This window comes from Bos taurus, chromosome 23 (assembly GCF_002263795.3).
Source record: "Bos taurus isolate L1 Dominette 01449 registration number 42190680 breed Hereford chromosome 23, ARS-UCD2.0, whole genome shotgun sequence".
Classification (NCBI taxonomy): Eukaryota; Metazoa; Chordata; class Mammalia; order Artiodactyla; family Bovidae; genus Bos; species Bos taurus.
In genome coordinates, this window is record NC_037350.1 from 40,738,506 (window position 1) to 40,763,008 (window position 24,503).

At 43.8% G+C, this 24,503-nt stretch overlaps 1 protein-coding gene across 24 annotated transcripts in view; it reads left to right on the forward strand.

Moving 5' to 3' along the window:
- The window catches only part of ATXN1 (ataxin 1), a 419,791-nt gene that overhangs the window by 322,826 nt on the left and 72,462 nt on the right, over positions 1-24,503 (forward strand). The window lies entirely within an intron of this gene.

Here is a 24,503-nt window from a genome sequence, read left to right on the forward strand (position 1 = left end):
TAGCTAGTAGGAACCTGTGCTGAAAGCTCAAAAAAAAAAAAATTACTTATGTTAAAATTATATATTATATATGCCTATATACCAACTGTTTTGCAGTTTAATATGAATTGGGCATCCTTTTATTCCACATAATCCTTCCTATTTTAAAATTATCATTTTCTGTTGGAGAAATCAAAGCATAAGGTAATTTGCCAGAGGACATGATTGATATCCTAGGTAGGAAATTGGGTCCCTGGGACAGTTATAATAGGAATGAAATGAGGCTCCTGGTAAAATGCCTGAGATATATTAACATTATTCTAGAACCCAGAGAGCCATACTTTCAGTCCATTGTACTGAACACAAACCCACAGACCTTTAAATGGTACAATTTTGTTAACTTGAAGGAGCCAGAAAAACAGACTTACCAGGGAATATTCCCATCCACCAATATGTTTAGTAAAAGTCTGGACAAAAGTCATCATCCTTAAACTGTATATTACTTTCAATAAGTGGCTATTGGTTTAAGAAGGTGTTCCTGTGTTTGGATAGATAAACACAGACTGAATGAAATCACTAAAATGACTAAAATCACTGACTAAAACCTCTTCACTGAAGAGGTTCTACAGGATTTAGCTCCTTGTTGTTTAGCTGTGTGTCTTTAAACCAGTTGACGCCTCACACGCTGATAAAGCCTGGAATAGGAGTTTGAACTCTGAGAAGCAGGTTTGAATAAGTCTAGACATTTTGTTATCTTCTGTCTAGCGTTCATTCGTGTCGTGGGCGTCACACTCCTGGATTAGCGTTTCATTATGCAGAAGCTGTTTTATCTTTGGCTTCCTTATAATAGCTTCGCGTGAATTCCGAGTGGAGAGAGAATGAAGGCCAGGGCTTCGGGAACTTCGGGGATCATACCTAAATGAGCTGGTTGGATAAGCATTATAACCTCGCTCTCTGATAGTTGTTAGATCTAGTGTCTCGCCACCTCATTTCATGTACAACATGCCAAGGAATTGACCAGGATTCCCTAAACAGTGAGATGAGACGGTAGAAATCCATTTCTGTATCAAGTATCCGACACCTGGTATAAATAAATGATGGTCGCGAGTGAGATTATCTGAGCTGTGGAAATCTAAGGGCCCGTGGGACACCTCTGAGTATATAATCGCTGCCTGGTCCCATTTTAATTAGCTCCTCGAGGCCCCAAAAAGCAGTTCAATTTTTATCCCCTGAATTAAGCATCTCTTCTATAAACAGCATTTTATTTTCAGAACTCAAAATGAAACAATGTTTGGTTTTCCTGACTCGCTGACTTTTTGAGAATGTGTTTCACTCTTAGAATGTAGAGAGGAATTTGAATTAACTCGTTTGCCCAGAGAGCCACCTCTTTAATATCTATTTCCTCAGGCTCTATCCTTCCAAAGGACATCATGGCTTCAGGCTAAGTTCAATGTCTTGTAGAAATCAGCATTGTGTCAGGCAGGCTGCTGTGTCAATGAAAAAGCCCAGACCAGTATCACACTTCCAGGCTTTCTCTATAGACACCGAAATGTCATGTCATGTGGATTTAAAAAAAAAAAAAAGTGATTAAGAAGCACTAAAGACCAAGATTGCTGATTCAGTTCCCCTTATGGACTTGTCAGATTCATTCATTCTTTCTTTCAACCACTGACTCACATTCATTCATCCATTCATTAAACATTTGTTGCGTAAGATAAAAGGGCAAGATTGGCCTCCATTACTGGGTTCCTATTTCATGGGCAAGAGCTCACAGTACAAGAGGGTCAGACTAAGAATAAGTGGATCTGATAACCCAAGTCTATAACAAAAAGGATGAATTCAGAGTATCACCTTCTATCAAATGAACAAATTCTATTTTGCACCTAAAAGCCAGGTTTTCCTTTGGAAAGGCAGCGTGCTATGAGATAACAACAGGGCTTAAAGACCTAGACAGGCCTGGGTTTGAATCCTGCATCTGTAAATTACTAGCTGTGTCATTTTGAGGATGTTCTTTTGAGCTTCAGATCATCTTTAAATGGAGTAATGGTTCCTACTTTGTAGGGTCTTATGAGGAGGATGAAACACGTGGCATGATCATTGGCGCGTTTAAGCCATTTCAGCAAGTGCTGTTTCCCTTCTCTCTCCTTTGTTTTCAAGCTTCCCAAGGTAGGAGTTGGGAGAACCCTTTTCCTCTTGTGAATAGACACCTCCTCACCCCAGTACTTGAGAGCTGGGTAGGAGGACTTTTGGCAGCTCCCCAGGGGACAGCACCTAATCCCGAAGATCTGGTTTGCTGCACCCCCCACTGGGTGCAGGTACCGAGTTTTCCACCATCACCCCCAGAGACTGTCTCCCGCTGTGCCCAGCGTTCACCCACTTGGATGACGCCTGTAGCTCCCAAGAGAGACAACAGGCCCGCGGAGTGGCCTGGAGAAAAGTACACTCACTAACACGCTCCCTCTCAGGACGCTGTTGTTCCATTGCCAAGCGCATGACCTTTCGGGAATTTGGAAATTTACTACTCTGTGGGGGGAGAGAGACAAAGAAATTCAAGCTGAAGCTTTATATCAAGTAAAGGGCTTTTATTATAAGAGCGTTGAATTGGGTTGGGATTTTGCACACCCTTCAAATTTCTTAGGGTGTGGGTGAGGGCATCCTAGGAGATTTAATTAGTTCCTTGAGAGGTGCAGAAGTTTGCGAGACTGAGGCCCATTTTCTTCTATTGTCCGTGGAGGTGGGGGATGCTGGCAATTAAATTTCTGGAAGACGGAGACTGTTGCCATAGATAGAATTGTATGGATATTTGAATACAGTTAAGTACTTGGTGGAGTTTGATTTTGTTGTTTTGTTTTCTGGAAAGGGACAATTAAACTGGGGTAAGTCAGGGCAGAGAGGAATGTGGGCAATGGAGTTAGAATGATCTGATGGTCTCCTACGATAAGGAAGACTGGGTAACAGTGTTAGTAAACCCTTCAGAGATAAAGACTCACAGGCTGCCCAAGGCTGTGTTTTCATCTTAATAGGCTCTCCCAATGAAGACCTGGCTTACTTCAAGCTACGTTTTTCTTACCTTAGAGTGTTTGGAGGCAGGGTCTGGACTAGATGCCAGGGAGCAAGCACAGCAAGAGGGAAGGCTTTTAGAAAGTTCTCTGCTATTTGGCAGAGTTTGTATTCTGTAGTTCACAATTCCAGGAGTCAACATTTACATTAACTTAGGTGATGACATCTCAGAGTAAAGAACCCGCCTGCAATGCAGGAGATCACCTGCAATGCCAGAGACCCGGGTTCAGTCCCCAGGTCAGGAAGGTCCCCTGGAGAAGGAAATGGCCATCCACTCCAGTATGCTTGTCTGGAAAATTCCATGGACAGAGGAGACCCGGTAAGCTACAGTCCATGGAGTCACAGACGAGTCGGACTCAACTTAGTGTCTAAACTACCATCGCTGCCTTGATTGAGCAAACCTGTATTTCATACATTTAGTTATGTGTTCAACTAATACTTAATAGTTCCATATATTAAACTTTGAGAGAAATGAATGAAAACATATAAGCTGACTTCAAGAAGGCTGACAGCCTACATAGGGAGGGAAGACTCTTATATGAACAGTTTAAACACAGGGACGATGTGCAATCCTATTATGAATGAAGAGAGACTGGATTCTAGTGGCTGGAGAAATTACTTCCCTCCGAGGAAATCAGAGAAAGGAGGTATTTCTGAGTCGGGACTCTGACTCACTAGAAACCGGGTCCCCTCTCTCCACACTGTGGACCAGCAACCTCCACACTGTGATGACATTCATTTCTCTCCCAGGTCAATAACAGGCAGGAGTTTCCTCATCCTTGAACCTCATCATTGATCTGCATCCCTCCTCCCATTCCCTCCTGGCCTTACCTCACCCCCTCCCTAGTGTGTGCTCAGATGCTCCTCGTGTCCGACCCTTTGCGACCCAATGCACTGTATCCCTCCAGGCTCCTTCGTTTCTTAAATCCTGATGCAGTCAGCAAGGGCTCTTTTGTATTTTACCTTCAAGAAGAATCTGGGTGAGGGCTCCTGGATTCCTGCTTGTCTTCATGGGAAAATACCAGGTCCACGTTGCTACGATCGGGTGTGCTAGCTCCAGGTCTCAGCAGTGACCACGCTGTCAAGGGCTTTCACTGAGCGTTACCCATACGCAGGTGTCTCGGTCTCCCATTTTCCTATGTGCCTATTAATTTATTACAGATCTACTCTTGACTTTAATTCGGTATCGGTAACGTGATATTAGTAAGATGAATACAGACAGCCAGACCTAGAGTCAATAAGACATGAAAACTAGTGATATGTAACTATTATTGATTATGCTTGATTTAAGTATTATTGATTATGCCTGATAGAAGTCATTTTCAAGAGCATAGACTGTGGGTAATATCAGCACGCATCCTTTAGACTTTATTTTCTAAATACGTCCCATCTTTTAGCGTTGGTCATTCTCATTCAAAACAACCACTGTTACACTTCAGAGAATACTTCAATTCATTCTGTTCCACAGATGTCGTGTATGACCTGAATATATGTGATTCCGATACACTTGTAGTTCTTCGGAGGTTCCCAATTTAAAGGAAGCTCATGATGAAGGCTTTAGAAAATAAAGAAAAATGTAGCAAAGCAAAGGATTGCACCATTCTAAATCTCTGAATTTTGTGCATGTCAGCTTCTCTGAAAGCAAGGGGCCATATGTTAGAAGGCATCCCCTTACTTGGGTTTAGACAAACCACTATTTCAACTGTCATCTCCCAAATGTTGCTACATGACCAAAAAAAAAAGCCAGGCAGAGCCTGTGAAGTTAGTCTCAGCTGGAAATCCCAATGCAAGATCAGCAAGGCATGGCTTCCTGCTCCCCACCTTCGTAAATCAGATGCATTATTCAGAGGTCATCTCAGGTTCTCTTCCCTGAAAGGCCTTTCATCACTTGTTTGGTTCTCTAATTGGCTTATGATAGTAGGTCTTAAATCATCTGCTGGATTATAAATTCCTTCAGGGAAGAGACCTCAATTAAGCACACAGTGGATGCATAGTGTTTCAAAACAGAAAGTAATCATCAGGAGAGAGGAAGGTGGCCTGGGACTGTCACTCGCCCAGGGTCACAGAAGATATGAGACGGAAGCAGCATAAGAACCCTTTCGTGTCAAGGTCATCATAGGTTTTTGATAATTTGACACACATCCTCCCTCCAGCCAAAGAGCCTGAACCTAAGCTTAGTTCTGGGAGGGCTCCTTGTAAAGCATCCTTGTAGAGCCAGTTTCAACCTGCTCTTTGCTTTCTTTACCTTTGTCATTCAGCATGTCAGTCCAGGGAGCACTTCCACAGAAGACCAGCAGGGGGAGTCCACTTGCGTGGAACGTCTACAAAACCAACTGTTCTTTTAAAAAAAACACGAAACCAAACCACAGACCACGCTATGTGAGGTGAAGGGGCCAAGAAGGGCCTGGCTTCTGCATGTCTGAGAGCTTTTTAAAATGGTCTTTAAACAACCCTAGACCTCCATCAACCGGATTTTTAAATTATACAAACTGCAAGTCAGATTCTTAACTAGGTTTAACAAGTAGGTACACAATAACAACAATTACCATGTTTGTTTCTTTTTTAAAATTTGCCTTTATTATTGTTGTGCTTTGCATAGAGAAGACAAAAGCGAAGGCAATTCTGGAGAACAGGCAACCTCTCGGGTACCCATCTCCTGCTGATTTGTAAATGTCGGGGCAAAGCGGAGTTCGTTTTTTGGGAAATAAATGTCAAAAGCAAGTCAGAGTCATTTATCCCTTGGCAGGAAATATTGATCTGGTGACATTGTTCGATTATAATAACTGTTTCTATTGTGTTAAGTGACTGGGGTATATTTAACCAATTTCAATGAAGAATGAAGGGCACTGTGCCATTTGATTGGCTAAACGTTAGAAGCTGCGTTTTGTTCTAACCAGTTCATTTGTTCTGTCACCAGTATTTATTAAGCACCTACTGTGTGCCGAACATTCTGCTAAGGGCCAGGGTAAGAAGTAGGTTTTGGAATTGGATACCCTCGGGTTCAAATTATTCTACTGCCACTACCAATTAACTGTGAGAAGTTGAACAAGTTCACTTAACCATACTGTCCTCGTTTTCCTTACATTGAAGCCACAGAGGTTATTCTGAAAATTAAATGAAAAAATGCATGTCTGCCTGTCAGAATGCAAGGCCTAAGTTATCATTAACTTTCATTACCATCATCATCATCATCATCATCTTCTTTTTTTCTCATCATACTCTTCATTTTTATCTTCAAGGTACCAATTTGGTGAAAGAAATGTTTAACTCAGCAGCTTAACATTAACACATTTAACAGCGAACTGGATTTAGAAGTGGGAAGGGGGAGCAAATGTGAAAGCCAGCTTTGGTAAAGCCATTATTTAAAATAACTACAGTTTATTTAAAAATCTAGAACAGACAGTAACTCACATTTCACAAGGCTACACCATCCTAAGGATACATTCGAGGAGTACGCGTTTAAGGTACTTGTAAGTCAATACCTTCTTCCTCAAATTCCCACCCACCCCCTAGTCTACTTGTCCTCCTCCCTGTTCCAGGGATGTCACCAAGGTTCTCCCAAGCACCTTCTTCCAGCCCTGCTCCTGGCAGGCTTGCAGTGATCCCCTCCTCCCTCCATCCTGCCCTATATGTTCATGGTGTGGCCCCCAGACACCCTTCTGGAATATTTCATCAGCTCCTGTTTCTGCCCTTTGATGTCAAAAGGGTTGGTGATTGGCCATTCTTCTGTTCTCTTGCCAAGCAGAGACCAGGAAATGTGTCCCCTCCCTCCTGAGTGTCATAATTTATCTTTATAGACCCTGAAACACAGCACTATGACCCCACTGCCCTTCCTACAGCCTTTCCAAGAGGCTGGGTTGGTGGTCCTCCCGCCGTGACTTCCCTTTTTATCAGCGTCATTCTACCCTCCCCCAGCATCCCCCGCAGATACACCTCACCCTGTGCTCAGAGTCAGTTCCTTCCTTAGACACTCAGCCCTGAGAACATCCAGGAAATGCTGACCTTCAGATACTGTGTGTTGGTCACTGTTGGTTTTCTGCCATGAGCCTCATCAGACAGGCTGCTATACAGATGCAAAGTCTTTCTACTTATGTCACAGACCACCCAGACTCGCCCAGATTCATGGTGGGTGTGCAGCAGCTCATACCCTCCAGCTGGGCTTCTCGCTACAGGAGCCAATGGTGAGAAGCTACTGAGCTGGGATTTAGAGCGTAGGTTTCTAGCTAATTCTTCGACTTGCTAACAGTATAGTGCCCTCTGGCATTTTAGTCACCTCCTTGCTTCTCCACTTCTTTAAAACGTGGCTTTTACTAAACACCTTGCAATATACAATTGAAAGTGACATATAAGTAAATAAGATGTTGTAAATGAAACCATCTTCAGTATCCAAAGGGTGATGCAGACACTTTTGAGGAGCATGTATCAACGTATTCTTAGGACAGACTGACCTAGACGTTGGTTTGCATGCAATATCACATTCCAGTCATTCCATCCGTATTATTTTGCATCATTAAAACATAATCTTAGAATTAAAAAGAAAAACATTTTAATAATGTGTTTTTGTCCTTAACCTGAAATTAAAACTTTCAGATAAGGATAGTACCTTTGGAATGTTTTCTTTTAAACTTGAGCCAAGTTAACAGTCATCATTGCTACTACTTCTGTGACCTTGGCCACGTCTCATCTTCTCTCCGAGCCACAGCTCCCCGTGAACGACCTCTAACCTCATGCTGTGAACTTGCACCAACCTGATTCCATGTGGCAGATAACAGGACACCTAGTCATGCCTTCAAAGGTTATGAACGCAGTACACGTGTTAAGTTCATGCTCCATCTTCCCAGTACCTTGAATATTGAAATGGCTCCATTAGAAATGGACTAGGAATGAATCATAGTAGGGTGTGCTCGAAGTTTCCTATAGATTCTTGAAAAGCTATTTCACTTGGGTTCTTTGGCGTATGATTAATTTAGAGAGAAAACGGATCCAAAAAATTCTAGCCACCTCACCATTCCTCCAGGGGTTCCACTTCTTCGGTGTCTTGTCATTTTAATTGAAAGAAGGAAACCTCTGGAGGATGAAAAGAAAGAGAAGATGAGCTGTGGACCATCAGCTTCGTATGCATTTAAAGTAGAAGAAAACATCCCAAACACGCTTAGTCTTTCCCTTCCCAAAACGGACGGCATGGGGTAAATGCTCCTTCCTGTGCTGGCTGATGCTCTGTCATTTCACGGAGTAGCAGGTAGCAGGGTTTAGGCTCCCAAGCCCAGATTGCCTTCTCAGCCCCCTGACGCCAGTGCCTTTCCCCATTTGCTGTCTCTTCTTTCACCTCCAGTAAACTAAACGCTGCCATTCAAGCGCCGCTTTTATGAATGTTCTATAAAGGACATCAGCAGACTTTGCACATGAAATGCATGAAAATTAGCCAAGACAGAGGGACAGGATGTGCTGTCCGTGGTCTGCGGGAGGGGTGGAGGGCAGGAGTTGTGGTTGAAGACTGGGTCTCCTCCAGTCCACCATGGCGGCCAGGAGCCTGGTGCTTCAGCCACCAAGAGGAGCACTTGGCGGGGTTCACCTCTGAGATCGCTTCTCAGCTGGTTTTATGAAACCCAGGCTTTATTAAACCAGATTGTTTTATTGCTTCCTGCATGACCAGTCTGTTGGATTTCTGTACTCAGCTCCCTGAGAGTGCTTTGAATTATAGCTTGGGTGATTTCCATCTACAAGGTTCATGACATCATAGTGGACATTGGCGAAATGGTGTCAAACCGGCATTAACTGAAATTGAGAGGAGATAGGCTGGGAAATTCAAATAAAGGTGTTTCCAGATTAAAATACAAAATATCATGTGGGTCCAAACTCTCACTGTATAGTCATTCATAGCCCAAGCAAGGACTTTTGGCTTTTATCAGTATGATATAAATAGATGACTCCTTAAGAATAGAGACTGTCTTGAGTCAAAAGTTGACTAGTAAGTTTTGTGTGCCTGTGATGTACTTATTATGGAGCAGATTTATCTTCTGATATGTGTGTAGGGGAATGCTGATGCAAATGCAATTCACATGTGGATCCGACTCTTATTCCAGGGCAGGGTGGGGCAGTAGGTTGGAGTGTGGCTTTCTGTGTCCAGGTGGCAATTGGTATTCCACAAGATCCAAATGTGAAAGGCTTTCTTTGGAGAAATTAGACAAATCCCAGGACATCTTCCAAGCCTAGCACAGTGGATGAATGTCTCAGATGTTCAATAAAGATTGTTAAATGAAGGAAGAAATTTTCCTAGACTCAGAGACGGGGACTGGAAAAGTGATCATCAGGCATATAAGATAGAGCCTGTGCTTCTTGGCTGGACAGACGTTCCGACCTGCACCGGCAGCCCTTTGTAGTCACACTCATAGGGCTGAAAGATGAACAGCTTGAGAGGGTGCACTGGCATTTCACAGGGTGTGGATCAGAAAACAGCCCACTTGGAACGTGTGTATACAAGCATGCGTACGGCTGGGGGGCTGGTGACACAGCTTAGTGACGACCCAGGGACTAGACTGCACTAGGCGGCCTCTGCCCTCCTCCTGTGAGCTTGGACATTAAGGTCAAGTAGGTGACTGCGTGTGGGACACCAGCATGTCGAAAGGGCCCCTTGCCCGGTATCTCACGTGGCCTGCCGGTTCAGAACTTGTGGTATCTGGGTAGGTTCTGGCCCCCAGGGCAGATGTGGGCCACATGACCTTCATCACTGGAGGCTTTGGGAGGGCATAGGTGAGGCGAGAGGGCACAGTCCTCCCAAAACATCTTTTGGAAAGAGGAGAAGCCAAAACGTGCCCAGTTTCAACAAGTTTCACTTTCCCTGATCTTTTTTTTGTTGTTATTTTCCTTTGTCTCCTAAATACTCTTGCTTAAAAGAACTCTCCAAGAAAAGATTTCCAGGGAATGCTTTTTAGAGGTCCTGTGGAAGCCAAGAATAATTGGCCTCCTTTTTTGGCCAAGGACTGAAGTCAAGGCAAGTTTTAGTTGCTCCCCCAACCCCCGTGCACACATGGATATTCATATTACTAACAGTCAGCTGCTCTGAGTCCATATCAAGGATGGACACATTGACCAGCAAAAGCCAAAATTCAGCACAGTATCAATCCCCTAAATGTAAACATCTCTCTAAAATTTTAAGAGTACATAATTTCAGTATTTTTTCCTATCACTAGATGTTTAGAGCTCCCTCCAGTGTCACTGTGTTGTCATATTAGTTTTAAGCTTTTTTTTTCCCTAAGATCAATATTTCTTTAACAATATCAGGGAGAGCATTTTTGTTTTCTTTATACTCATGTTAAGAGCTGCACACGATGCCTGGAAATGTCTTGTGCATCCCTAGCGTAACCAAAAGTGGGGTCTGACTGCTCGCTGCTCAAAAGTCATTAAAGAGCCCAGGTTGGTGGAAAGGAAAGTCTGTGTTGTTTGGGACGCCTGCACCCAGGGAGGAGGGTGGCCACTTGTCCAGAGGCCAACTCCCCCAACACTGACCATCAGTGGACCAGAGCTTTTATAGGCGGAGGGAGGGGTCTACATGCAGAAACAGCATACAGTCATCTTGAAATCGGTCATCGGTGGTCTGACCAGCATCATCTTAATTGTTTTAAGTACGGTTAGTCTTCAGTTCCAGCACTGGTTTATTTCTATTTCTTTGTGGCCAATTCTCAGAATTGTGGCAGCTTATATCATGGCTACAGTCTGGTCATCATGTAGTTAACTTGTTCTACCTGGTAGGGGTTTCAGTATCTGCCAAACGGTTCACAAGATATGGCTCAGAATACTGTCTGTAGCCCTTGAGAAGGAACTGGAAGTCCTCGACTATGCTTAATGACTAAAGTATTATTATTTGGTTTCCTTTTGACTGTTTTCCTTTGTTTCTGCATGTTCTCACTTCTCTGATTACATTTGTTCTTTTAATCAGAAAAACTGAAGTTTTTCTGCAGACAGAAGGCAAGCAGAGGGCATGGGAGGCAAGGATCACAGGGTCCTGCTGTGCTTCCCCAACACCAGAGACCAGCTGTTCCTGCTGTCTGTACTTCTCTCAGGATCAGGCAAGTTTGAGGGGAGGAGCAGAGGGGGATGAAGAAGTGGTCAGACAAGGGTGATGAGAAGGAACTCATGAGATATGTGCTATACAAGTGGCTTAGCTTAAAGAGCCTAGCAGCTCTCCCCACCTTAGGGAACGGCAGAAGCCCTATCTTTGAGCTGACGAGCCAGGGCCCTGGGCTTCCATCTGCTTGCCTGGCATCATATGAAGCCACATGAAGTGTCTCACGTGTTCAGCTCTGCTGTGAAGGCAGCAATGCCTGTCCACAGCTGGATGTCTTCTAGGTTTGGGATTGCCAAAGCTCTGCTTCGCACTAGAGTCCCAGTCTTTCTGAGTGTTGTACTTGCATATGTGTGAGTATATATATGTTTATATACACTCACCATGCACCTATGTATGCATATGCATGCATATCCAACAAGATATTCAAAATCCAAAACGTTGTTTTAACAGTTATTAAAAATTCTTCATCAGCAAATCTGAATTCAGCCCAGGATCAAACCACCTCCTTCATTTGGCTGGCAGTGAAAGGTTCTGGGTATTGTAAAATCTTTCAAGATACCGTTTGATGTGGGGTGGAGGGAAGGTCGTTCTCCTTCAAAGCTTAGTGACTCTGAGGCCATGACCTCCTTGTGTACCGGCATCTCCTCCGCTTTCTGCAGTGTGGAGACTCTAGCCTTGGGTGGGCAGGAGCCAGCTCTGATATCAGGGATGATGTCTGCTCCTGCTTCACGTCAGTGAGAGCTGGAAGTTGAATTAATGAGAACAGGAGAGGCTTGGGCCCATGGAAATCGTTCTCACTCGAAAGGAGACCCAGCTCTCCAAATGTGTTCCAGCCAAGCCTTGCATGCATTATAGTCCTGATCCCGGGTGGCAAGGGTCTCAGAAGTAGTGTGTTCTGTCTCCCTCTTCTGTCGTTCTTAGCTCATGAAGCTGTGTGTCTGTTGTCACCCAGAACATTGCTATAAGCCAGTTATCTCTAATTTTTTTTTCTTTCTTTTTTTTTCTTTAATAGAAAATTATTTAATTAGTATACATGTGTTCCCCATCCTGAACCCTCCTCCCTCCTCCCTCCCCACACCATCCCTCTGGGTCATCCCAGTGCACCAGCCCCAAGCATCCAGCATCGTGCATTGAACCTGGACTGGCATCTCGTTTCATACATGACGTTTCACATGTTTCAATGCCATTCTCCCAAATCTTCCCACCCTCTCCCTCTCCCACAGAGTCCATAAGACTGTTCTATACATCAGTGTCTCTTTTGCTGTCTCGTATACAGGGTTATCGTTACCATCTTTCTAAATTCCATATGTATGCGTTAGTATACTGTATTGGTGTTTTTCCTTCTGGCTTACTTCACTCTGTATAATAGGCTCCAGTTTCATCCACCTCATTAGAACTGATTCAAATGTATTCTTTTTAATGGCTGAGTAATACTCCATTGTGTATATGTACCACAGCTTTCTTATCCATTCATCTGCTGATGGACATCTAGGTTGCTTCCATGTCCTGGCTATTATAAACAGTGCTGCGATGAACATTGGGGTACACGTGTCTCTTTCCCTTCTGGTGTCCTCAGTGTGTATGCCCAGCGGTGGGATTGCTGGGTCATAAGGCAGTTCTATTTCCAGTTTTTTAAGGAATCTCCACACTGTTCTCCATAGTGGCTGTACTAGTTTGCATTCCCACCAACAGTGTAAGAGGGTTCCCTTTTCTCCACACCCTCTCCAGCATTTACTATTTGTAGACTTTTGGATCGCAGCCATTCTGACTGGTGTGAAATGGTACCTCATAGTGGTTTTGATTTGCATTCCTCTGATAATGAGTGATGTTGAGCATCTTTTCATGTGTTTGTTAGCCATCTGTATGTCTTCTTTGGAGAAATGTCTATTTAGATCTTTTTTGATTGGGTCATTTACTTTTCTGGAGTTGAGCTGTAGGAATTGCTTGTATATTTTTGAGATTAGTTGTTTGTCGGTTGCTTCATTTGCTATTATTTTCTCCCATTCTGAAGGCTGTCTTAATCAAAAATCTTCCAGCAAACAAAAGCCCAGGTCCAGACGGCTTCACAGCTGAATTCTACCAAAAATTTAGAGAAGAGCTAACACCTATCCTGCTCAAACTCTTCCAGAAAATTGCAGAGGAAGGTAAACTTCCAAACTCATTCTATGAGGCCACCATCACCCTAATACCAAAACCTGACAAAGATCCCACAAAAAAAGAAAACTACAGGCCAATATCACTGATGAACATAGATGCAAAAATCCTAAACAAAATTCTAGCAATCAGAATCCAACAACACATTAAAAAGATCATACACCATGACCAAGTGGGCTTTATCCCAGGGATGCAAGGATTCTTCAATATCCGCAAATCAATCAATGTAATACACCACATTAACAAATTGAAAAACAAAAACCATATGATTATCTCAATAGATGCAGAGAAAGCCTTTGACAAAATTCAACACCCATTTATGATAAAAACTCTCCAGAAAGCAGGAATAGAAGGAACATACCTCAACATAATAAAAGCTATATATGACAAACCCACAGCAAACATTATCCTCAATGGTGAAAAATTGAAAGCATTTCCTCTAAAGTCAGGAACAAGACAAGGGTGCCCACTTTCACCATTACTATTCAACATAGTTTTGGAAGTTTTGGCCACAGCAATCAGAGCAGAAAAAGAAATAAAAGGAATCCAAATTGGAAAAGAAGAAGTAAAACTCTCACTATTTGCAGATGACATGATCCTCTACATAGAAAACCCTAAAGACTCCACCAGAAAATTACTAGAACTAATCAATGATTATAGTAAAGTTGCAGGATATAAAATCAACACACAGAAATCCCTTGCATTCCTATACACTAATAATGAGAAAACAGAAAGAGAAATTAAGGAAACAATTCCATTCACCATTGCAACGAAAAGAATAAAATACTTAGGAATATATCTACCTAAAGAAACTAAAGACCTATATATAGAAAACTATAAAACACTGGTGAAAGAAATCAAAGAGGACACTAATAGATGGAGAAATATACCATGTTCATGGATTGGAAGAATCAATATAGTGAAAATGAGTATACTACCCAAAGCAATTTATAGATTCAATGCAATCCCTATCAAGCTACCAACAGTATTCTTCACAGAGCTAGAACAAATAATTTCACAATTTGTATGGAAATACAAAAAACCTCGAATAGCCAAAGCGATCTTGAGAAAGAAAAATGGAACTGGAGGAATCAACCTACCTGACTTCAGGCTCTACTACAAAGCCACAGTTATCTCTAATTTTTAAAAACCATTTGGGGATTAACAGATATACACTCCCATGTATGCAATAGATAAACAAGGACCTGTGTATAGTGAAGTGAAGTCGCTCAGTCACGTCCGACTCTTTGCGACCCCATGGACTGTAACCTACCAGGCTCCTCTGTCCATAGGATTTCCAGGCAAGAATACTGGAGTTGGCTGCCATTTCCCACTCCAGGGGATTTTGCGACCCAGGGATTAAACCCACATCTCCCTCGTTGCAGGCAGATTCTTGATGGCTGAGTGTTGTACAGCAGGTTTGGAGAAGGAAATGGCAACCTATTGGCACCCTTACCTGGAGAATCCCGTGGACTGAGGAGTCTGGCAGGCTACAGTCCATGGGGTCGCAAAGAGTCGGACGTGGGTTAGTGACTAAACAGCAGCAACTGTATGGCACAGGGAGCTATAGTCAGTATCTCGTAACAGCCTATATTAATGGAAAAGAAACCGAGAAAGGATATAGTTTATATAACCGAATCCCTGTACTATACAACTGAAACGCTATAAATCAGCTATACTCCAATTTTTAAAAAGTTAGAAAACCCATAGAAACTCCCTGAGCAGTATACACTGTCCCTGTTTTATGAAACTACACTAAAAGGGCAAATGAAAAGAAAGAGAGGCAGTCAGAAGCGTGCACACAAAATAAATTCTAGGGAAATACGCGAGTGGCAAGTAAATAGGCCCAGAAACAAACGATGGACAATACAGAAGAGCTTGTTTTCTTCAACCACATGGATCAACTGGTGATTGAGAAAGTGTAGCAGCCTGAGATTTCAGAATCACGTGAGCCCTGGGGCAGAGCTGTTGGCCCTACAGGGGGAAAAGTACTCCGTTACACTCAAGAGATTTACACACCGCACTGTCAACCCTGCGTATCCAAGGAGGATTGGTTCCATTGGTTCCGCCATGAATAACAACCTCCAGGAATGCTCAAGTCCTGTGGTCCACCCCCCATTATCCACAGGTTCATCCAGATAGCATTTAGGTTAGTTGAATGTGAGAACCCAAAGAGCTGTCTGCATATTTGTTGAAAAAAAATATGCATAGAAGTGGAACCATGCATTCGAACCCATGCTGTTCAAGGGTCAGTTGTACTTCAGTTGCAACCACTGAAAGTTGAACAGTTAAAAGTCAATATTGATTATTTTCCTCTTTAACTAGAGACTGAAAGGGTTTCTACCAGTGGGCACTTCTCCTGTGCTGTGCTTAGTCACTCAGTTGTGTCTGACTCTTTGTGACCCCCATGGACTATAGCCGGCCAGGCTTCTCTGTCCATGGGGATTATCCAGGCCAGAACTCTAGAGTGGGTTGCCATGTCCTCCTCCAGGGGATCTCCCTAACCCAGGGATCGAACCCAGGTCTCCTGCATTGCAGGTGGATTCTGCACCATCTGAGCCACCAGGGGAGCCCAAAAATACTGGAGTGGGTAGCCTATCCCTTCTCCAGGGAATCTTCCCAACTCAGGAATCGAACCGGGGTCTCCTGAATACCAGGCGGATTCTTTACCAGCTGAGTCACCAGGGAAGCCCGGGCACTCCTCCTACTAGAGGCAAACTCTGTAGAGGTTTTTTTGTTGGTGATATAACCTTTCTTGACACCGTCTCATCTGCTCCAACTAAGATAAAAGTCTCAGCCACAGCTCTCTCTGTTTCCACTCTTTACAGCTTTGCAACCATACCAGTGTCATATCCTAAAAAACAGTCTTACTGGTGGATAAGTAGTTTATACCGACATGTAAAGTGTTAAACTCTTGTCAGGGTGAGTCCCACATCCTCGCCAGCTGCTTGACGTTCGGGAGACATAACTGTCCAAATTATGACAACGTGTATCACATGCCTTGTAAAAGAGAAACTGACCCCCTGTTCACAAAAGTATGGTATTAATGAAATAAGCTTCCTGTTTAGCTAACTAGACTTATTGTTGTCTTGATAACTTAGCAGTTATTTCCCAGTCCTTTTTAGACCAATTTTTATGCTTTTACAACCTGGCAAAGGTAGCCGAGGAAGAGAACGCAGAAGTTGACATCGTTCTCAGTGCTACAGCCAGGAATTCTCTTTCCTTTTTCCTTTCTCTGTTTGATACCTTGCTTCTGATGAGACTCAAGGATGAGCTTCTACATTAGATTCTAGTTAGAAAATCAAATTTCTATAAAGTGTGCATCCAGAGAAGAAAATGCATTCATGTATCCAACATGGTTATTGTTTAGCTGCTAAGTCCTGTCCAAGTCTTTTGTGACCCTGTGGACTGTAGCCCTCCAGGCTCCTCTGTCCATGGGATTTCCCAGGCAAGAATACTGGAGTGGGTTGCCATTCCCTTCTCCAGCGGATCTTCCTACCCAAGAATTGAACCTGCATCTCCTGCATTGGCAGGTGGATTCTTTACCACTGAGCCACCTGGGAAGCCTTGTATCCAACATTAGACAGATAAATAGATGAATATAGATATTGAACACCTTGACTTTTCAGATGTTTTTCAAAAGTTCTCTTTGGGCTTTTACAAGATTTCTTTTTAAATTTAATGATTTTGCCTTCTGATGTTTTTCTCCACATGGCATGCTCCTTGACTAGCCAAAGGCACTGTGGGAGATGAGCTGCCTTCTCCTAAAAGGGCTATAGAATGAACTGGTGTTGCAGGGAGCCAGGGAGAGCCTCTGCTGGAGGGGAGTTTTCGGAAAAAAGTGTTGGAGAGGAGAGCTGCTTTTTACTAGATCTGCTTCCTTGGAAGGCAGAGTGCAGAGTTAATGATGAGTGAACAGGAGAAGGACAGACAGCCCTGTGGGAAGGACTGAAGGAGAAGGGGAAGGGCACTTGCACAGTGCCTCTCACACTGGAAAATGTCTAGGAGTTCCCTGGAGCTCTTACTGAAATGCACATACTAGTCCCGTTGACCTGCTGGGGCCTGAAGTCCTACATCTGTAGGAAGCTCACTGGAGGTGCTGATGCTGCTGGTCTGTGGACCACACTGTGAGTAGCATCTCTGTAGGTTGTGGGAGAGAAGGGTGTTGTGGGGGCCCAGGAAGCCCAGGAACCAATTTGAAAGATGGAAGATTCTGTCGCAGCTGATCATTTCTGCTTCCTGTTAGAGCAGGGAATAGCAGCAGTAGCACTCTGGACATTTGAGGCCTGATAAGTGTTTGTTGGAGTGCGAGGTTGGAGGCAAGGGGCTGTCCTGTGCTTTGTAAGATGTTTGCAGCACCCCTACCCTCTGCCCACTGAATGCTTGGTAGCCCCATCTCACCTTCCACCCCCATGTCTGTGACAACAGAAACATTTCCAGACATTGCCAAGGGTCCCTTGTTGTTCAACTGTGTCCAGCTCTTTGCAACCCCATGGACTGCAGCATGCCAGACTCCTTTGTGCTCCACTATCTCTTGGAGTTTGCTCATGTCTGTTGAGTCAGTAATGCTACCTAACCATCTCTTCCTCTGCTGCCCTCTTCTCCTTTTGCCTTCAGTCTTTCCCAGCCCCAGGGTCTTTTCCAATGAGTAGGCTCTTAGCATCAGGTGGCCAAAGTATTGGAGCTTCAGCTTCAATATTCTAATGAATATTCAGGGTTGATTTCCTTCAGGATTGACTAGTCTGATCTCCTTGCTGTCCAAGGGACTCTCAAGAGTCCTCTCCTTTGGGGGACAGAATTTTCCCTGGTTGAGATTCAGTGAGTTAGAAGGAGAATTAGGGGCCTTCCCGTACTTGCACACCTCCTGTCTTCCAGAACTACAAGGCAGAAATGACTTAACTCTGATATACTTAGAAGGCAATGCACTTTTCACTATTTCAGTCTTCAGAAATGCTGAGAAAGTGTTTGCTTTTAATTTGACAGCCTGATTACTTTAAAGTGTCCTCAGCTCAGACCCACACCTCGGCCCCATTTACTTACAGTTTGAGTAAAACAGTAGGGAAATTTCTTTCCAAGAATATGTTGGCTCAGTAACCTAACATCATTTTAAGTCATCACCACACACCCACCAAAATTGTGAGATAAAATGGAAACTCCATCATCTGTTCTCAGGATCTCAGTGCTCATGATTCACTTGTGACCTCTAAGAATTTCTCTGTATCCATCTCCGGCCACATTGAACTTTTCTTCCACCGCCTGGAAAATGCTTTCCAGCTCCAAGGTCAGTCAATTGACAATCTCGAAATTCCTGACAAGCAGACAGATGGGTTTGCTTTTTTCCCCATTGTTAGAGTTTGTTTCTGCTTAATGTGTTGAGAAAACATCTCAAGGTTTTAACCCTGGCTCGGTCTTGGGAGAGAGGCACTTTAACAGGCTAGCACTTCATCTGGCCTCGGGGGGCAGTTGTAGGGGGGCGGGGAGGGGGCAAGCAATGAACATCCCCTGGAGAGCCCAAGGGCACGTCTTGTACAATCAGTTAAACTTTCTCTTAAAGCCAAAGAAAACTTAGATCCAAACAGGATTTAGTCTCAAGCTAAAACAAAAATGTACATCATGTCGAAAAGGCTTTTCCAAACGCTACAGTTAATAAGCAATGCTGTGTTTTTACTGGAAAAGCATGCATCTAGCCAGGCATTCTTCACATTTTTCCCAGGATTTAGTCATAAAATCATTTTAAACATATTGCAAGGATAAAATGTGTACATATCTGATAAAGGCAGTGATTTTTTTTTTCTTTTCTGCTCTATAGCTCCATAAGGATGGGAAAAAACGAACTATAGGGAAAAGCATGTATATGTATATATATGGTGCTTCCCAGGAGTCACTAGTGGTAAAGAACCTGCCCGCCAACGCAGGAGACATAAGAAATGTGTGTTCGATCCCTGGGTGGGGAAGATTCCTTGGAGGGGAGGGCATGGCAATCTGCTCCAATATTCTTGCCTGGAAAATCCCATGGACAGAGGAACCTGGTAGGCTACAGTCCATAGAGTTGTGAAAAGTCGGACACGACTGAAGCAACTTAGCATATATATATATGTATACACACACATGTGTACACATACTTCTGTATATGTATGCGCATGGAGTATGTATGTGTGTGCATAAATAAAATATATAAAACAAACTATACTTGTACACATACATATGCATCCATTTTTACCACTGTGAGAATCTGGCTTTTTAATTCACTGTTATGATTTTACTTTAAGTAGATACTGCAGATCTTTCCCCTGGATTGGAATAAGTCAGATCCAAAGCATAGAACCCTTCCTTATCATGCCCACCTGCCTACAGCATCTTTAGGAATTCAAGCTGAAGTGCATTTGGGTCTGATTTATGTGGGGCATGGCAGGGTGGACATCATTTCTGTGTGTGGTCAAGAAGCGAGCTGGGCTGTGGGGGGTTGTTATCCATCCATGGAGACATGGGTGCGCTGTCCCAGCTGACTGTGTTGGTAATCAAAGGCAGGAGGAAAGTGAATCCAGATGTTGATCATTTGAAAAGGAAAATTCCTATTTTCAAAACAAACTGACAGAAAAGCAGTAATCTGTGGTAGAGACTAAGTAACACTGACTAGACACGGGTTTCTGGGTTTGAGTGCTGGCTGTGCAACATACTAGATCGTGACCTTGGGTGGGCCACCTGACCTTATTTATTTCTCGTCTTTAAACAGGGATAGTGAAAGCCAACCTAAGAGTGGTTATGGGGACTTAATGAGCTGATCCATCAAATGCTGTGAGCATGGAGAAAGACTGTACAAATGTCAAGTGGCCTTTTTTTCTTGCAGATATTATTCTTGAGTGAGCTCTTGGTGATGCACACACAGCTACCATGCTTTTGTTGCAGATCATGGAAATAGTAAATCAGCCGTAGCTTAATTGGAAGCTCTGGACCCGTAATGATCTGGTGGTAGCTGGTTTGCTGGCACGTGCCCGGGCCTGTCATGATGGAAAGTCCACTGGCCCGTCTCTTCTCACCTTCAGAATTCTAACTCTAGTCCCATTAAGAAAAAACTAGAGTGAATGCCATTAGTTGCTTAACAGGAATTCCAAGCTTGGCTCCTGGCTTGGAGATGACAGAGATTCTGATTGGTAGCATTTTGGTAATTTATGTGATGGAAATGTTAATACTCCCACAGTGAACAGTTCCACATCATCAGGAGGACATCCCCCAGTGAGAGTTCAGGGAAAGGGACATAGTGACTCACCCACTATGTAGTGTTTCCACTATGCAGGTTGATGGAACTAGCCTCAGTCATAGAGACAATAGTCAAACAGGGTGAAATAGTGAGGAGTGATGAGTTTTGAATGTAACTCGTTAAGTTGTGAGTTATATGTAATTTAATGTTTAATCATGGTGGTGTTTGACTGTTTGACACTCACAAGTTTAGCAACCGGCTGGTGTGAGCTTGGTTACCTTAAAGCACAGTCTTGTGCCGTGAGTCAGCAAGTGCAGGGCCGTCTTGGAAAACTGGCGTGGAAAGTGCAGCCATAAATGGACTTTAATTTCTGTGGACTTTGGATGAGCTGTCTACTCTAGGTCTCACAGTTTTATACCGTATTTCCCTTCGGCTGACAGAGTGAGTATTGGTTTATGAGAATGATCTATGGGTCTAGTTATTGCGGTTAGTATTTGAAAGTTTCAGCTTTTTAATTATTTGAAAGACTAGTGAAGACTTAGAGCAGGATCTTTTTGTTGGTCATTGAAAGAATCTGGAAACTATTCCCAAGGAGAAAGGGTAATTTTTTTTTTCTTCTTCTTTTAAGCTATCCCAAAAGGTTCAGGAGGAAATGACCATTGGGGAACAAAGGGTTAAAATTTTTGCCCATCCATGATGTACATGTTCATCATGAAAAGAGACTTTCAGATGACTTGTACCTCCTTCTTTAATCAGTAGGTGATTTGATGGAGGCCTCATGTTTGACCAGCCATGTTGTGACTCTGGAGGATTTGAGAAGCCCGGCTAACACAGAGAAAAGGTAGCCTACAGTTAACATCAAAAGACCTAAAAGCCTCGGGCTTCCCAGGTGACACAGTGGTAAAGAATCAGCCTGCTAATGCAGGAGACATGGGTTTGGTTCTCTAGACCAGAATACTGGAGTGGGTAGACTTTCCCTTCTCCAGGAGATCTTCCCAACCTAGGGATCCAACCCAGGGCTCCTGCATTGCAGGTGGATTCTTTACCAGCTGAGTCACAAGGGAAGCCCAAGAAAATGCAGTATTTCAGAGGGGACTGAATTTTAAAATACACTTGTTTTTTTTTTTTTTTTTGCAATTAACCTACAATAAAGTATATACATTATTGTAGGTTAAATGCAAAAAAAGCATATTTTGAAATTCAGTCCCTTCTGAAATACAGCATTTTGTTTTCCTGAACAGGACTTAAAACATTAATGCCATAGGCCCATGATTTTTAAACACATGGATCACCTATCATGAATTTGGTAGAGCTGTTTGCAGGCAAATAAAGTGGTCAAGTCATGCATTTTAGAATGAAACAACTCATCATAATTCTATCTGAGAATTTGTAAATCATAGACTTTTTGTGTTGGGGAAATATGTGCTCTTTTAATCATTCTTAAAAAAAATAGCCTTCATCAAGCAAAAATGTCAGACTGTTATTGTTTTGCTTATGAATTCACTTAGATCAAGTAAGATTTTGAAGATTCTTGAAAGAAAATGATTCTTACTTCATTTTGGTGCATTTACATTAAGGGATTTCAATGGTAATGGCTGTCAAATTTCTAGTGGGTCAGCACACCTGACCTGGAGGACGTTAACTCAGTCTGCTGGACCCCAGCCCTGCACTTCATGCCATCTGTCCAAATGAAATCTGAGAATTGGGATTGCTAATGTTTCCAGGTGATGGTGGTCTTCCTGATCCTGAGGACCACACGTGGAGAACCACTGACGAGTGATTTTAGAGATAATGAATGGATTGGGGAAGTGTCAAGCAAATCAGTAAGCGTAAAATGACCATCACTAGCTCATCAGGCATTCAGAATTCTGAGGAGGAAGGGAAGATATTAGGCTATTTTGCTGTTGCTGCTGCTGCTAAGTCGCTTCAGTCATATCCAGCTCTATTCGATCCCATAGACGGCAGCCCACCAGGCTCCCCTGTCCCTGGGATTCTCCAGGCAAGAACACTGGAGTGGGTTGCCATTTCCTTCTCCAGTGCGTGAAAGTGAAAAGTGAAAGCGAAGTCGCTCAGTCGTGTCCGACTCTTAGCGATCCCATGGACTGCAGCCTACCAGGCTCCTCCATCTATGGGGTTTTCCAGGCAAGAGTACTAGAGTGAGGTTCCATTGCCTTCTCCAGAAACGCTATATTTATTATACCTGGCAGCTTTCCAGTTCACAACTGCTGCTAAGCTCACTTCTAGGGGACTTCTAAGACTGCCCGTTTCTGCATCCTTGGGTGTCAGCTGGGAAGCCCAGGTTTCTGTCTATGCTCTTAGCTGCCCCCTCCACATGGCGTGCCTCTGTTGGTGGCATTGGAATTTCCCCCAAACTGAGCAGACGGACAGAACAGCCATCTGAAAAGGAGAAGGGAGCAGGTTACTGATGACTGCTAGCGAGCGTCGTTTCCACTGCCAGCCAGGCAGTCAGAGCTTCCCGGCACGCACTTGATCACCTTTGGAAAGAGTCGCATGTTCCCGTTGGGGGATCGGAGAGTTCTCTGCCACTGAGCTCAGCTTCTCCCCCTCCTGACTTCTTCTAAAGCCGTCTCTCCGATGTCACTGATCCTGGTAACTGGCTACCAAGTGTTCACTGCAAGAATCGATCCCTAGACTGCTAGGTGGAGGAGGCCACGGGGCCACCCTGGGGCGGGCAGAAGCATCAGGAAGGGATCAAGGATGCTGACTTCTCTCTGGGCCACTGGGCCTGGACCGCAGAGAAGGAAGGAGACCTGAAAGGGATGCGAGGCTTGGAGGCCGCAGCAAAGCCCCTGGGGTCATCGGCTGCCATGTACACGCTCCTCCCACCATACCTGTGGGTCAAGGTTTGGTACACAGGACACACTGGTTTTCCAGCGCCTTCCAGAGCCAGCGTACTTCCTGAAAACTCTTTAACCAGGGAAGTTGGTCAATTCCAGAGTTCCACTGAGAAAACCTATACTTAAACAGATAGCCTCTGCAGGAAGGAACAAATTCATGAATCATAGTTATACTTAAATTTTTTCTGTTACAGAGAAACTTATTGTTTTAATTGCTTTTAATTAATTTATTTGACTGTGTTGGGTCTTAGTTGCAGGCTTCTCTGTGTCGTGTGGGCTCCAGAGTGGGTGGGCTTGGTTGACCTGCCGCCTGTGGGATCTTAGTTCCCTGACCCAGGATCAAAGCTGGGTCCCCTGCATCGGAAGGCGGATTCTTAACCTCTGGATCACCCGAGAAGTCCTGAGGAACTTATTTTTAAAACTGGGACCCCAAACCTAGTTGATCAGAATCCTTTGGGGAATTTCAAAAAATTCCTTTGCACCAAGCCAGAAAATTCAAGTTCCACAGGTCCTTGGGGCTGTCTGAGCATCTGTGTTCCCTGTAAGGCGTGGCCCTGATCCTGAAGGGCCGTCATGGGTGAGAACTCTGGGCAGAGCTCAGGTTTGATGGTGATGGTGACGCTGCCTTATGGGAAATTCAAAGGAAAAAAGCTTCTTTCTTTAGGAAGGGCCAAAATCCATAACTCTGATCGTTTTGATTTGAATAGTATTCTCTTGTTTTTGAAAAGCCTTTATAATGATTATTGTATTGTTCCTTCCAATGCTCCTGGGAGCGGGAGGACAGGACATGTATTACTGGCACCATTGTACGTCTGCGATGCCTCTGCAGAGGGGAGCTTAAGTGAGGCAGGGACCCTGCTGCTCCCTGTCTCGTGCGCTTTCCACGACTCCAGCTTTGTTGCTTACTCTTGTGGGTATTTGTTTTTGATACCTCGAGTCTGTCGTCGTGCTTTCCACGAGTGGATGACTGCCATTAACACGGACCATCAGGGAGATGATCAAAGTGGAGAAGCCAAATTGAACATAGCTGGAGGCGACACCCAAGCGTCTTACAGCCCAGGTTCTAAACTAGGGAGCAAGGCCAGGCTTCGTCTATTGCACAGCCAGGCTATTGTGGGTATAGGAGAGAAGCAAGCATCAAAAAAGCAGATCGGTCCAGGAGAGGAGATTATTTGCATGCATACCATAC